The sequence below is a fragment of the Hippopotamus amphibius genome, chromosome 15, assembly GCF_030028045.1.
Source record: "Hippopotamus amphibius kiboko isolate mHipAmp2 chromosome 15, mHipAmp2.hap2, whole genome shotgun sequence".
Classification (NCBI taxonomy): domain Eukaryota; kingdom Metazoa; phylum Chordata; class Mammalia; order Artiodactyla; family Hippopotamidae; genus Hippopotamus; species Hippopotamus amphibius.
Window position 1 is genome coordinate 17400350 of NC_080200.1, and position 12053 is coordinate 17412402.

The following is a 12053-nucleotide window of genomic DNA, read 5'->3' on the forward strand; positions in this document are numbered from 1 at the left end:
GGAGACAGAGCTGGACACAGATTCCCCCCAGACCTACAGCATCAGGGCTCAGCTAGAAGGAGAGTGGAGGCTGGAGGATCCAGGTGTCTGTCTAGGGTGGCTGCCTGGAGGAAGGATGACACAGCTGGGGTTTAGTGGATATGCAGGAGCTCATCAGGCAGAAGGCATGGAAGGGATGACCAGGCTAAGGGAACAGTGTGAGTGAAAGCTTGGAGTCCAAGTGACACTGTCCCCATTTCACAGAGAAGGAAGCTGAGATTCCAAGAGGAGGTGATTCCATGGCTCTGAAACCTGGCTCTGCCTCCTATACCTGCTGACCCAAGCTTCTGGGAGGGGACATATTCCCTCTCAGTCGAAACCCTGGGATCTGGGGGATTTTTTTAAATTTCAAAATTGATTTCATTGCAGCCCAAACAATACAATTAACTATACATAATAAACTACATATGTGTTGTATGTATATGCACACACATTTTAAGTTATAGGAAATAACAAAGGGAATAAAATGTTCCAGGAAATAAAGTTGATCTTGGCAGAAGGTGTTAAAATTAAAGCGGCCCACAGTCATAACTTATCATTCATTTGGTAAAAGTGTGACACATTTTCTTGCCTTCCTGTGTCCTGCTAAGTCACCATACCTACTGCTTTATCAAACTGATACACCGAAATTAAACATTACTCATTTCACTTACACTCTGATCCTAAAAAGGGGTTTCACCTCTGACTCCCACCGGCTCCACTGTGGTCCTCCCAGGCCTGGTGGCTGAGACGGGGGCATTTGATGGGAGCTGCAGGGAGGGACTGGGGTCAAAGTTGAGTCTCCAGGTTCCGGCTGGGGTCTGAGACAGGGGTGCCGGCCCTGCCTCTGTTTTGCTCTGCGGCTTCAGGGAGGTTGTCCACAACGCCCTGCCCTTGGAGGGCGAGGCCAAGATGCCCCAGAACACCAGCACCCCAGGACTGTTTACCCAGGATGACATAGCCCCTGCCCGCCAGCGCCATCCCTCCTCTGCCGGCTCAGGTGTGGAGCTTTCGTGCACAACACAGGGAGGGTCAACGGGGTGAGAGGTGAAGGAACTGCTGGTTTTCATCTCCTCTTTCACGTTCTTCAAGAGATGTGAGCAAAATGTGGAACCTTATTCCATAAAGCAGTGCTGCCTCGGTGGGGTCTGAGCTACTTGGGTCTCCTGGTTGGAGGACTCAGACATATGTGGCAGAGGGACGCAAATAAATACAAGTACATGAATATTCACAACAGCATTTTCACAGTGGCCAAGAAGTGGAAACAACCCAAATGCCCATTGATGGGTGAAAGATAAACAAAATGTGGTCCGTCATACAAGGAAATATTACCCAGCCATAAAAAATGAATGAAGCCTGATACACACGACAAATGTGGATGAACCTCAATTTGTCACACTGAGCGAAAGAAGCTAGACACAAAAGGCCACACAGTGCATGATCCCATTTATATGAAATGTCCAGAAGAGGCAAATCCATCGAGACAGGAAGCAGACTAGCAGTTCCAGGGGCTGGGGAGCGGGGGGCAGGGAGGCACTGCTCATGGGAACAGGGTTCCCTTTTGGGGTGATGAAAGTGATCTACAATTAGATACTGCTGGTGCTTGCACAACTTTTGTAAATGCACAAAGTGCCCCTGAACTGTTCACTTTAGGATGGCTCATTTTATGTCATGTGAATTCCACCTTAATTAGAAAAAAGATTTTTTAACTGTGTGGCAGTGTCCTGGGGCTGGTTTCTGGGGGGTTTCAAAATTTCAGATGGTGAAGCCTGTGCTAGCATCTGATTTCCTTGGCTGAGGGTGGGATGGGCTCCCCCATTATGCGGTCAGTGCTCTGTGAGAAGACCTGCTACTGGAGCTGGGGGGCTGGTGGTCCCACCCCTGCTGTTCTGATGTCTGTGCTGACAAGATGCCCGGGTGCTTCAGCTCTGCCAGCCTGCTGGATCCTGAGCTGCTCATGCCCCTCCAGCCCCGAGTCCCCTTACAGAATCCTCCCTGAGAGGCAAGGGCCATTGTGAGCCCATTTCCCAGATGACGGATTGAGGCTCAGATGCTCTTGGTTACCCAGCTGGCAAGCGGCCGAGCCCCGGTCGCACTCAGGTCTGGCTGGCTCCAGTGCTGTGTGCTCCGCACCTCCCAGGCCCTCCCTGCTGGGTCTAGGACCCCTCCCTCCTCAAGCAGTGTCCTGGTGGGGCTGCAGTGTGACCACATGCCTCCACACAGGCCCTCTCACGTGCCTGGGCTCCTGCTGCCCCAGGACTTCTGGGAAGCCATGCCAGGTGCAACCTGTTTCTCTTGGAAGGGAGCAGAGCCAGGAGTAGGATGGGAAATGCTCTCAGTGTCTGAGTGCAGACGGGGTGGGGGATGGGCTATGCAGGAACCGCTGAGGGACTGGGACCATTCTGGGCTTTGTGGGGAGTGGAGTAGCCTGTGGTTTTGGGAGCTGGGAGGACAAGCCAGTCCCTGCTGGCTGTCACCAGGCACATCACTCCTGCTCTCCAACCTCAGTTTTCTTCTGTGAAATGGGCTTTATAAGAGCCACTGCCTCTCAGAGCAGATCTGAGGGATGGATGAGACAATGAAGGGGTTCAGCCGAGGGGGAGCCCTGCTTGGCAGGGGGAAGTTGGGACAGGAAGGACTGTTTGGGTCCTGGATGGGACGACTGAGAAACACTCTGGGTTTAAAAGCAAACAGTCAACAGTGTGGCAGTTCCTCAAAAAACATTGAAAATAGATTGCAACAGATGCATGGATAAACAAAATGTGTTATACATGTGTACAATGGAATATTATTCAGCCTTTAAAAGGAAGGAAATTCTGACACCTGTTACAGCAAGGATGAACCTGGAGGACATTATGCTGAGTGAAAGAAGCCGGTCACAAAAGGACGAATACTGTGTGATCCCGCTTATGTGAGATCCCTAAAGTAGTAAAATTCGTAGAGACAGGAAGTAGAATGTGAGTTGCCAGGAAAGGAGGGAAATGGGAGGTTAGTGTTTAATGGGGACTGAGTTTCAGTTTTGCAAGATGAAAAATTCATGAGATGGACGATGGTAACGGTTGCACAACAGCGTGAATGTACTTAATGCCACTGAACTGTGTTCTTAAAAATGGCTAAGATGGTGAATTTTAAGTTATGTGTATTTTACCACAATTTTAAAAAAGAAGCAAAGAGCCAGATGATCCCTCCTGGTGGAGCTGCTCTGGGCTCAGACTGCACCAGAGGAAGTTACCAGGTTTGTTCCTTGGACTAGAGGACCCCCAAACCATCTGCCTGCCAAGCTCCAGCTCGTCCTACAAAACCTAACTCCAATGTCCCCTCCTCCAGGCAGCCCTCCCTGATCTCCCAAGTAGATCCTAGCTCTGCTATTGGGGCCCCCCCGCCCTTCCTCTGGCTCATCCCTGACCTCTCTGAGATGGGGTGTCTGCGTCCGGCTCAGGCAAGGGGTGAGGCTGAGCTGATAAAAAGTTGGGGAGTCAGGAGCCCTGCTCTGAGGGGGGGAGAGTGTGGGGGCAGCAGCAGGGGAGGGAGGCTTAGGGGACCAAGACCCTTTGCTCAGTAGGCATTGTTGACTACCTTGTTGACCTGCCATGTGCCCCGAGGAGCCCCCAGTGTTGGGGTCGGAACAGGACATGCAGCGTCTGATCAGGACTGGGCAGGGACTGAGAGGCACAGAGGGACCTTTGTCTCTGGCTCAGTGGCACTGGAGCCTGGCTTGGCCCTGCAGGGGGGAGCTGGGGACCCTGGGGGAGAGAGGGGCAAAAAGGATTGTCCCTCAAAGGCTGGGCTGGAGACTGTGTCTGTGTGCTGTAGGTGTGAGTTGCATGTGTGTATCTTTCTGTGCCGTATGTGTGTCTTTCTGTGTATCTGTGTCTGTCGTAGATGCATCTGTGTTGTGTGTTTCTGTGTGTCTGTTGCATGTGCAGTTGTCTCTAGTGTGTGTATCTGTGTGCTGCGTGTGTCTCTGCATGCATATGCACGCGTGTGGGATGCACCCGTGTGTGTGTGTGGGCACGTGCCTATGTGGCATTTTTGAGGAACTGAATCCCCTGCACAGATGTGTTTGCTGCCCAGAAAGTATGGGAGGCCTCTTCATGCCGTCATCACCCCACAGCCTTCCCACCCCACAGCCTGAGTCCCCAAGCCTTCTTGGCTCTCTTGCCACACCCCAAATCTGACCTCTTCTCTCCATCACCCAACACCCTACCTCCCTCCTGCCCGGGTTCTCCCCTTTCCCATCAGACACCAGGGGAAGCTGTGAAAACGTAAACCTCTCTGTGGTTCCCCATCCCCTTCTCGGGGGGGCTCTGGGTCTCTGCTCTCCCCGCCGTGCATGGCCTGTGCAGTGAGTTCCCTGGGGGTTTTCTCCCCACTCCATGCCAGGCCGGGGCCTCCCTGCCCTCACGCACCCGACCCCCACGTGCCGTGAGTGTGGAGATATCTGTCACCCCCATCTTTGCCCCCCAGGCGAGGGGATTTGTCTGTCTGGTCCAACTGCTTCCCTGCACTGAGAACAGGACCTGGTACACAGCAGGTGCTCAATAAATACACAAATGAATGAATGAATGAATGAGGGTGGGAGGAGGGGCTGGAGAGGTCCAAGGAGCCAGACCTGGCAGGGACTTGCCTGAGGGTCTGGTCAGGGGACAAATGCTGAGAAGCCGTCCAAACGGGGCAACACATGGCCCTAGAAGCATCTCCTTGGTGTGAGTTGGACAAGAGGTAAGTGCCACGGACAGTAGGACGTCCAGTGGAGATGCAGTGGCTTAGGCTAGGTGGGGGGGGAGGGGAGGGGAGAAGCGGAGGAGCTGAGATTCAGGAGCTGGAGAGGGTGGGAGCATCACTGATCCACGTGGGGGAGGTAAGCCTCGATTTCCTGTCTGTGCTGTGGAGTAGCTGGGCTGGCGCTCACTGAGGCAAGAGAGGGCCCCCACCCCCCACCCCGGGGGTGAGGAGGAGAAGTAGAGTGTCGGGTTTTTCTAGGGATCCCGTGACTCTATGGCCATTTTCTGGGAGGCAAGAGGACCTAAAGACCTTCTTTCAAGATCGATCCAAGAAAGAGGATCCACTGAGGGGATGGAGACGAAACAGCGGTAGGAAAACACAGGGGGAGATGGTGGCCCAGAAGCCGAGGGCAGAGGGGGCCGCTCAAAAAGGGGCATGGCAGCACCCCACCGGTTCCTCAGTGAGGAGCTTGGCACAGAATCTGGTGGGCACAGGGTCCAGTTGCAGTGGGGTTGGAACATACACGAACCACTGCCCCGCCAGCAGGGCTGAAATGGAAAAGTCTGGTAACACTAAGTGCTGGTGAGGATGTGGAACAAATGGAACTCTCGCTCCTGCTGTGGGAGGTAAAGTGGTACAGCCGCCTTGGAAGACTGTTTGGCAGGGTCCACTGAACATAGGTCTCCCCCTCCCCTATCACCCACCCCCGGGTGTTTACTCACAAGAGATGGAAACATGCAGCAGCCACAAGACCTGGGTGCACCTGCTTGGAACAGTTCTGGACATAAACAGAACTGGGCAAATTGTTGTACAGTTGTGCTTTGGAATAGTATAGAGCAAGTAAAAGGATGGAGAATGTGGGTAAATCTTGTAGGTATGAAGATGAACAAAAGCAGCCAGGTCCAAAATAGGACACCCTGTGTGAGACTTGTGTACCCAAAGTTCAAAAAGAGGCAAAATGAACCAATGGTGTTAGCCAACAGGATAGTGGTTTCCTCTGGGAGGCGGCAGGAGGGAGCCTGTTTGAGGATGGAGGGGTGTTATACGTCAATCTGAACATACGTGGAGGTAAAAATGCATCAGGCTACACACCTCAGATCTGTGTATTTGGCACAAATTGCTGTGTGCTATATCTCAATCCAAAGGTGAATATATACAGTCACAAAAAACACTTTGGGCAGCACTTGAAATGCATGAGACTTGGTGAGGTAGGGAGGCTGGGCAGTGATCACTGAAAAGAACTTGCCAGGAATTTCCAGGCACGGTATTCCCAGTTTGGCCAGGAGCCATGGCCTGCCTTTTAGTCTCAGAAAAACCAGTGAAATTCCTCAAAAAAACCTAAATGTGGAATTACCATATGATCCAGAAATTCCACCCCTAGGTATACACCCAAAAGAACTGAAGCCAGGGCTGAAAATAGATATTTTTACACCCATGTTTATAAGAGAACTATTCACGTTAGCCAAAAGGTGGAAACAACTCAAGTGTCCATCGACAGATGAGTGGATACACAGAATCTGGTAAGTCCACCCAATGGAATATTATTCAGCCATAAAAAGGAATAAAGCACTGACACGTGCTATACCGTGGATGAATCTTGAAAACATCATGCTGAGCGAAAGCAGCCAGACGCGAAACACCACATAGAGTGTGATTCCATTTACATGAAACGTCCAGAACAGGCCAATCCACAGAGATGGAAAGCAGATTGGTAGTTGCCAGGGACTGAGGGAGGGGAATGGGGAATGACTGCTCATGGGGACAGGTTTCCTCTTGAGATAATGAAAAGTTCTGGAATTAGATAGAGGTGCTGGTTGCACAATATTGTAAATGCATTAGATGCCACGGAACTGCCCACTTCAAAAGGGTTATGTGAAAGGTTATATGTTATGTGAATTTCACCTTAACTAAAGAAACAATAGTGAACTGGTGACACCAGGGTCTTGTACCTTCTAAAAGGATCTTGGCCCCTAGAGAGGGCAACTGAGTAGTTCCTGCTTGGTTGACAACAACCTAGAACTTCCTTTCTTCTAATAAAATAGCATGTAGAAGCCCCACATGGACATAGAAATAGGCCCAGAGAAGGTCGGGAGTCTGCTTGAGGTCACACAGCAAGTGGAGCCAGTCTGTGGGGCTCAGCTTTGGACTGGGGCTTTCGGGTGAGCTTGGGCGATGGAAAGACCCAGTCCCCCATCTGTTGAATGGCTGGAAGTGGGTGAGGGGTGTCCTGCCTGTTTTCCCCCATTAGGCCCCTATCCCCACCCCAGGGGGCAGTGGTTGGTATAGGGGACCTACCCAATCCTGGTGCCCTGAGGACGGCTGCAGCCTGTCTTTGGGTCTCAGTTTCCCCATGTGTACAGGGGGTTGCAGGGTTCAGGCAGGTACTGGGCCACCTGCCGTGAGCTAAGTTTCCCTGAGTTTGGGAGGGTCAGCCTGACCCCTTGGTGGCCCTGACTTGATCCTTCTAGCCACGACAGGCTGGCCAGTGGGGATCACAGGCACTACCCAAAATCAGGGCCCCCAGCGCCCCTGTCCACTGTCCAACCATAGTTTCCTTAGCTTCTTCTGGTGGGGGCTGAGGGCACAGCTGGGTGATCTGCGGCCATTCAGAACCTGAGACCTTTCTATGTTTCCGAGCCTCGGTTTCTACATCTGTCACTGTCAGGCTGAATGAGAATCCCCCCAGAAAGGCCAACAGGTGTCTGGGGCACCTCCGTGCTCAGAGCGGGCCTGAGCCCCTTCTCCCCAGGACTGTCCCACCCACCTTTCTCTGTGGCCTTGAACCTGGCCTCGTCTAAGTCCCCCAAGCCTTTATTTCTGACCTGTGGGCGCCCTCTGGTGGCCATGGCTGGCAGAGCCTTGTGGGCATGTCCACAGGTCCGAGTCCCAGGTCCCAGGTCCCAGCACTGCCCTGGACTGCCCGGGGACAGAGCAGTGACAAACCAAACAGGGGACCCTTCCCTTGAGGGGGCTTATAGGCAGATGGGGGACACGGGAAATGTGGAACAAAGAACAGTTGTATGTACGGACAAGCTGGGAGAAGGCGAGATTTGAGTCGAGCTGTGTCAGGAAGGAAGCAGCTAAGATATGCGTACACGAGGCTGAAGGACCTGCGAGGGCAAAGCCTTCGAGGTGGGAACAAGCCTGGGGCACACAGGTGGGGGTGGCAGGAGCAGAGGGGAGGAGGGCGGGAGTGGAGGCCTGAGAGGGGACGGGGCCAGACACTCAGGAGAGGAGGGAGGGTTTTACTCTGAGGGCACTGGGGAGCCACAGTAGGATTTTGAGCGAGGGTGGGACGATCTTTATTGAGAGTGATCTCAGGCTGTCACAAAAGCACTGATGATAATTTAACATGCATGTACCACTGACCAGAAGAAATAAAACTTGACAGGTGCAATTGAAGCCCATGGTCCCCAGCTCAGCCCCGGGCGTTCCTCTCCCTGCCCTAGAGGGTACCACTGTCTAGAATTTGGAGTTAGTCTTTCCCTTATACCAGTGGTCCCCAACCTTTTTTGCACCAGGGACCGGTTTCAAAGAAGACAATTTTTCCACGGACCGGACAGGCGGGGCGCGGCGAGGGGCGAGGGGGGGTTGGTTTCAGAATGATTCAAGGGCATTACATTTATTGTGCACTTTATTTCTATTACTGTTACATTGTAATATATAATGAAACAATTATACAACTCACCATAATGCAGACTCAGTGGGAGCCTGGAGCTTGTTTTCACTTGCCGCTCACTGATAGGGTTTTGATGTGAGTCTGCAAGCAATTGACTTATTATGGTCTCTGTGCAGTCAGACCTCTCCGCTGATCATCTGTATTTGCAGCTGCGAATACATCACCGCCTCAGCTCCACCTCAGATCACCAGGCATTAGCGTCTCAACCTAGATCCCTCGCATGCGCAGTTCACAGCAGGGTTCCCTCTCCTGTGAGAATCTCATGGCGCCACTGATCCGACAAGAGGTGGAGCTCAGGCGGTGATGAGAGTGATGGGGAGCGGCTGTAAATACAGATGAAGCTTCGGCTTGCTGGCAGGCCGCTCACCTCCTGCTGTGCAGCCTGGTACCTAACGGGGTTGGGAACCCCTGACTTATACGATTTTATATGTTATTATATACTAAGGGACCATAAACGTCAAAGTGTTATTTTACGTGATTTTAAACTTTGTATAAATAAGGGGGGGGAAACATCCTCCTGCAGTTTGCTCGTTTCATTAACAGGACATATTTTTAGCTGTTAGTATTTTCGGTTTATTTTCTTTAAGAATTTTTATTGAGATACAATTGATATACAATAAACTGCATGTATTTAAAGTGCACAATTTGATATTTTTTTCTTAGTAATGTATATATGGCAATCCCAATTTCCCAATTCATCCCCTCCCAAAACCAACCCCCTGGCCCCACCCCGCTCCGCTAATATTTTCAGTTTATTTTCGAGCTTTGAAAAACTGAGGTATAACATGCACACATAAAGTGTTGAAAGTGCATGGGGACTTCCCTGGTGGTGGTTAAGAATCTGCCTGCCAATGCAGGGGACACAGGTTCGATCCCTGGTCCAGGAAGATCCCACATGCTGTGGAGCAACTAAGCCTGTGCACCACAACTACTGAAGCCCATGAGTCACAACTACTGAGCCCACGTGCTGCAACTACTGAAGCCTAGAGCCCGTGCTCCCCAAGCGGAGAAGACATCGCACTGAGAAGCCCAAGCACTGCAACGAAGAGTAGCCCCCGCTCGCCACAAATAGAGAAAGCCTGCATGCAACAACGAAGACCCAAAAATTAAAAATAAGTGAATAAAATGCGTGTCTTCAGTGCATGTGACTTACAAATATGTAAGCAGCACCCAGGTCACAATGTAGAACTTTCCCATCATTCCAGAAAGTTCCCTCCAGTCAGTAGTCACCTGGTCCCAGCAGCAGCTGCTTTCGCTTGTGCCTGTGATTCTGTGGTGGTCTGGGGAGGTCCCCTGTGCTTTTTTGTCACCGAATACTATTCCATCGTGTGACTCGTCCGCCCCTTGTGTTTCTAGTCTGGGGCTGTCAAGTGTCAGGCTGCTGCGAACATTTGAGTCCCTGTCTTTTCATGACACGTGTGCTCAGTTCTCTTGGGCGAATGCCCAGGGGTGGAATTGCAGAGTCACAGGCTGGGCAAATGGTCAACTATGGTAAGGCCACTGGGCGTAGCTGAGCCATATGGCTGTGTCAGCACACCCAGCCCTGGGCCATTCATTGAGTGAGCAGAATATTCGCCGGGATAAACTGACAACTGTTCTGCCATCATCCCACCGGCTCCCATTTGGTTGTTTTCCATTGTTAGCTCTTACAGAGCGGTGGTGAGTGTTCTTGGACCGTTTGTGCTTGTGTGAGGGGTGTACAGGGGGCCTGTGATGGAATTGAGGCCTTTAATTAAAAATTCAGCATTTCTGGGCCGGGGCTGTGAAATCACAGGGAGCTTAGGGGGGCATCGGTTCCAGGCCCTTCCTGCCCACTGTGCGCCTGTGCCACAGAAAGCCATTAACCCAACTTTCCTTCTGTGCTTGTCTACTCGGACCTTCAAGAGGGGCACTTCCTGATGCTCGATGGTAAATGGGGACCATTTGTGATGGTGAAGTAGCTTCCTTCTATGCCTACCCCTGTTTCTATTAGAAACGTCTGCTGTGTCTGAAGTGTTCCTTTCCCGAATTTAATGATATGGTTTAGTTTGATGGTGGGATGAGTTCTGTGGATTGATTGGACTCTGTGGAACCCATATACTTCCTGGAATAAACCCTGCTTGGTCACAGCATATTGTAGTATCGACCTAGTGCTCAATTCTGGTTGCTAATATTTTGTTTACAAATTCTGCTTCTAAAGTAGGGCTTTTCTACAGTTTCCTTTTCTTTTTGTTTTCTCCTATCTTTAACTGGTTTGGGTATTCAAGTGCTGGCTGCTTCAAAGAATGAATTGGGGAGTTTTCCACCATTTTGATTGCCTGGGATTTGAGTCATCTGATTTGTAATACGTTACATTGGGGGGAATTATGATACCATACTGTAAGGTACATGAAACTGAAATGTACAGTTTAACAGAATTATGAGGCAAACGTGTGTTACCACCACCCACTCAAGAAACAGAATGCGGCCTGCATCCCAACCCACATCGCTTGGTCCTTCTTCTCTCCTCCCTCCTTCCCCAGGTAGCCCTGTTCTGACTTAATCTTCATCTTGTCCTTTACAGTTTTTCTCTTACTCTAGAAGCATCCCTGAAGAATATTGTGTAGTTTAAGCCTGTTTTTCAACTTCATCCAAAGGAATCGCACTGTACGTGTTACTGTGTGTCTGAATCACTGTATTAAGTAGGTCTTGGTGCCCAGCTAAGAAAGCCATCCTATCTTATTCTTCTTCAAGATTCTTAATTATTCTTGGCTCTTTGGTTGTCCATGTACGTTTTAGAATTCACTTGTCAAGTTCCACAAAACCTGACTGGGATTTTGATGGGGAATGCATTCCATCTGTAATTCAATTTGAAGAGTGCATTAATTTCTTATTGCTGCAGTTAACAAATTACTGCCAAGTTAAAATGATACAAATTTATTCACATAACAGTTCTGGAGGTCAGAGGTTGGGGGTCACAAGGCTAAAAGCAAAGTGTCAGTGGGGCGGTATTCCTTCTGGGGGCTCTAGAGGAGAATCTGTCTCCTCACCTTTTCCAGCTTCTAGAGCCCGTGTCCCTGGCTCACAGCCCCTTCCTGCATCTTCAAAGCCAGCAACAGTGGGCTGAGTTCTCCACACACTGCTGCTTTCTGGCTCTTCCTCTTCCGTCACTTTCTTCCACATTTAAGGACTGTTGTGATTACGTTGGGCCTACCTGGGTTATTCAGGGTAATCTCCCTATTAAGGTCAGCTGATTAGCCACATTAACCCCATTACAAACTTAACTCCCCTCTGCCATATAACTTAACATATTCATAGGTGTGGTGGATTAAAATGTGGTATCTTTGGGGGGGGGCATTATTCTGCCTACCACAAGGAGTACTGGCATCTTCAATACTGTGACTATGATCATGGTATGTCTACCCACTAGGTCTTCCCTAACGACCCTTCATAAAGTTCCCATACAGGCTCTGCGTTTTTTTCTTTTTTCTTGTTCTTTTTTTTGGCTGCATCCGGTCTTCGTTGTAGCATGCGGGATCTTTGTTGCGCTGTACAGGCTTCTCTCTAGTGTGTGGGCTCTGTAGTTGTGGCACACAGGCTCCAGAGTGTGTGGGCTCTGTAGTTTGTAGCAAGAGGGATTAGCTGTCCTGTGGCATGTGGGATCTTAGTTCCC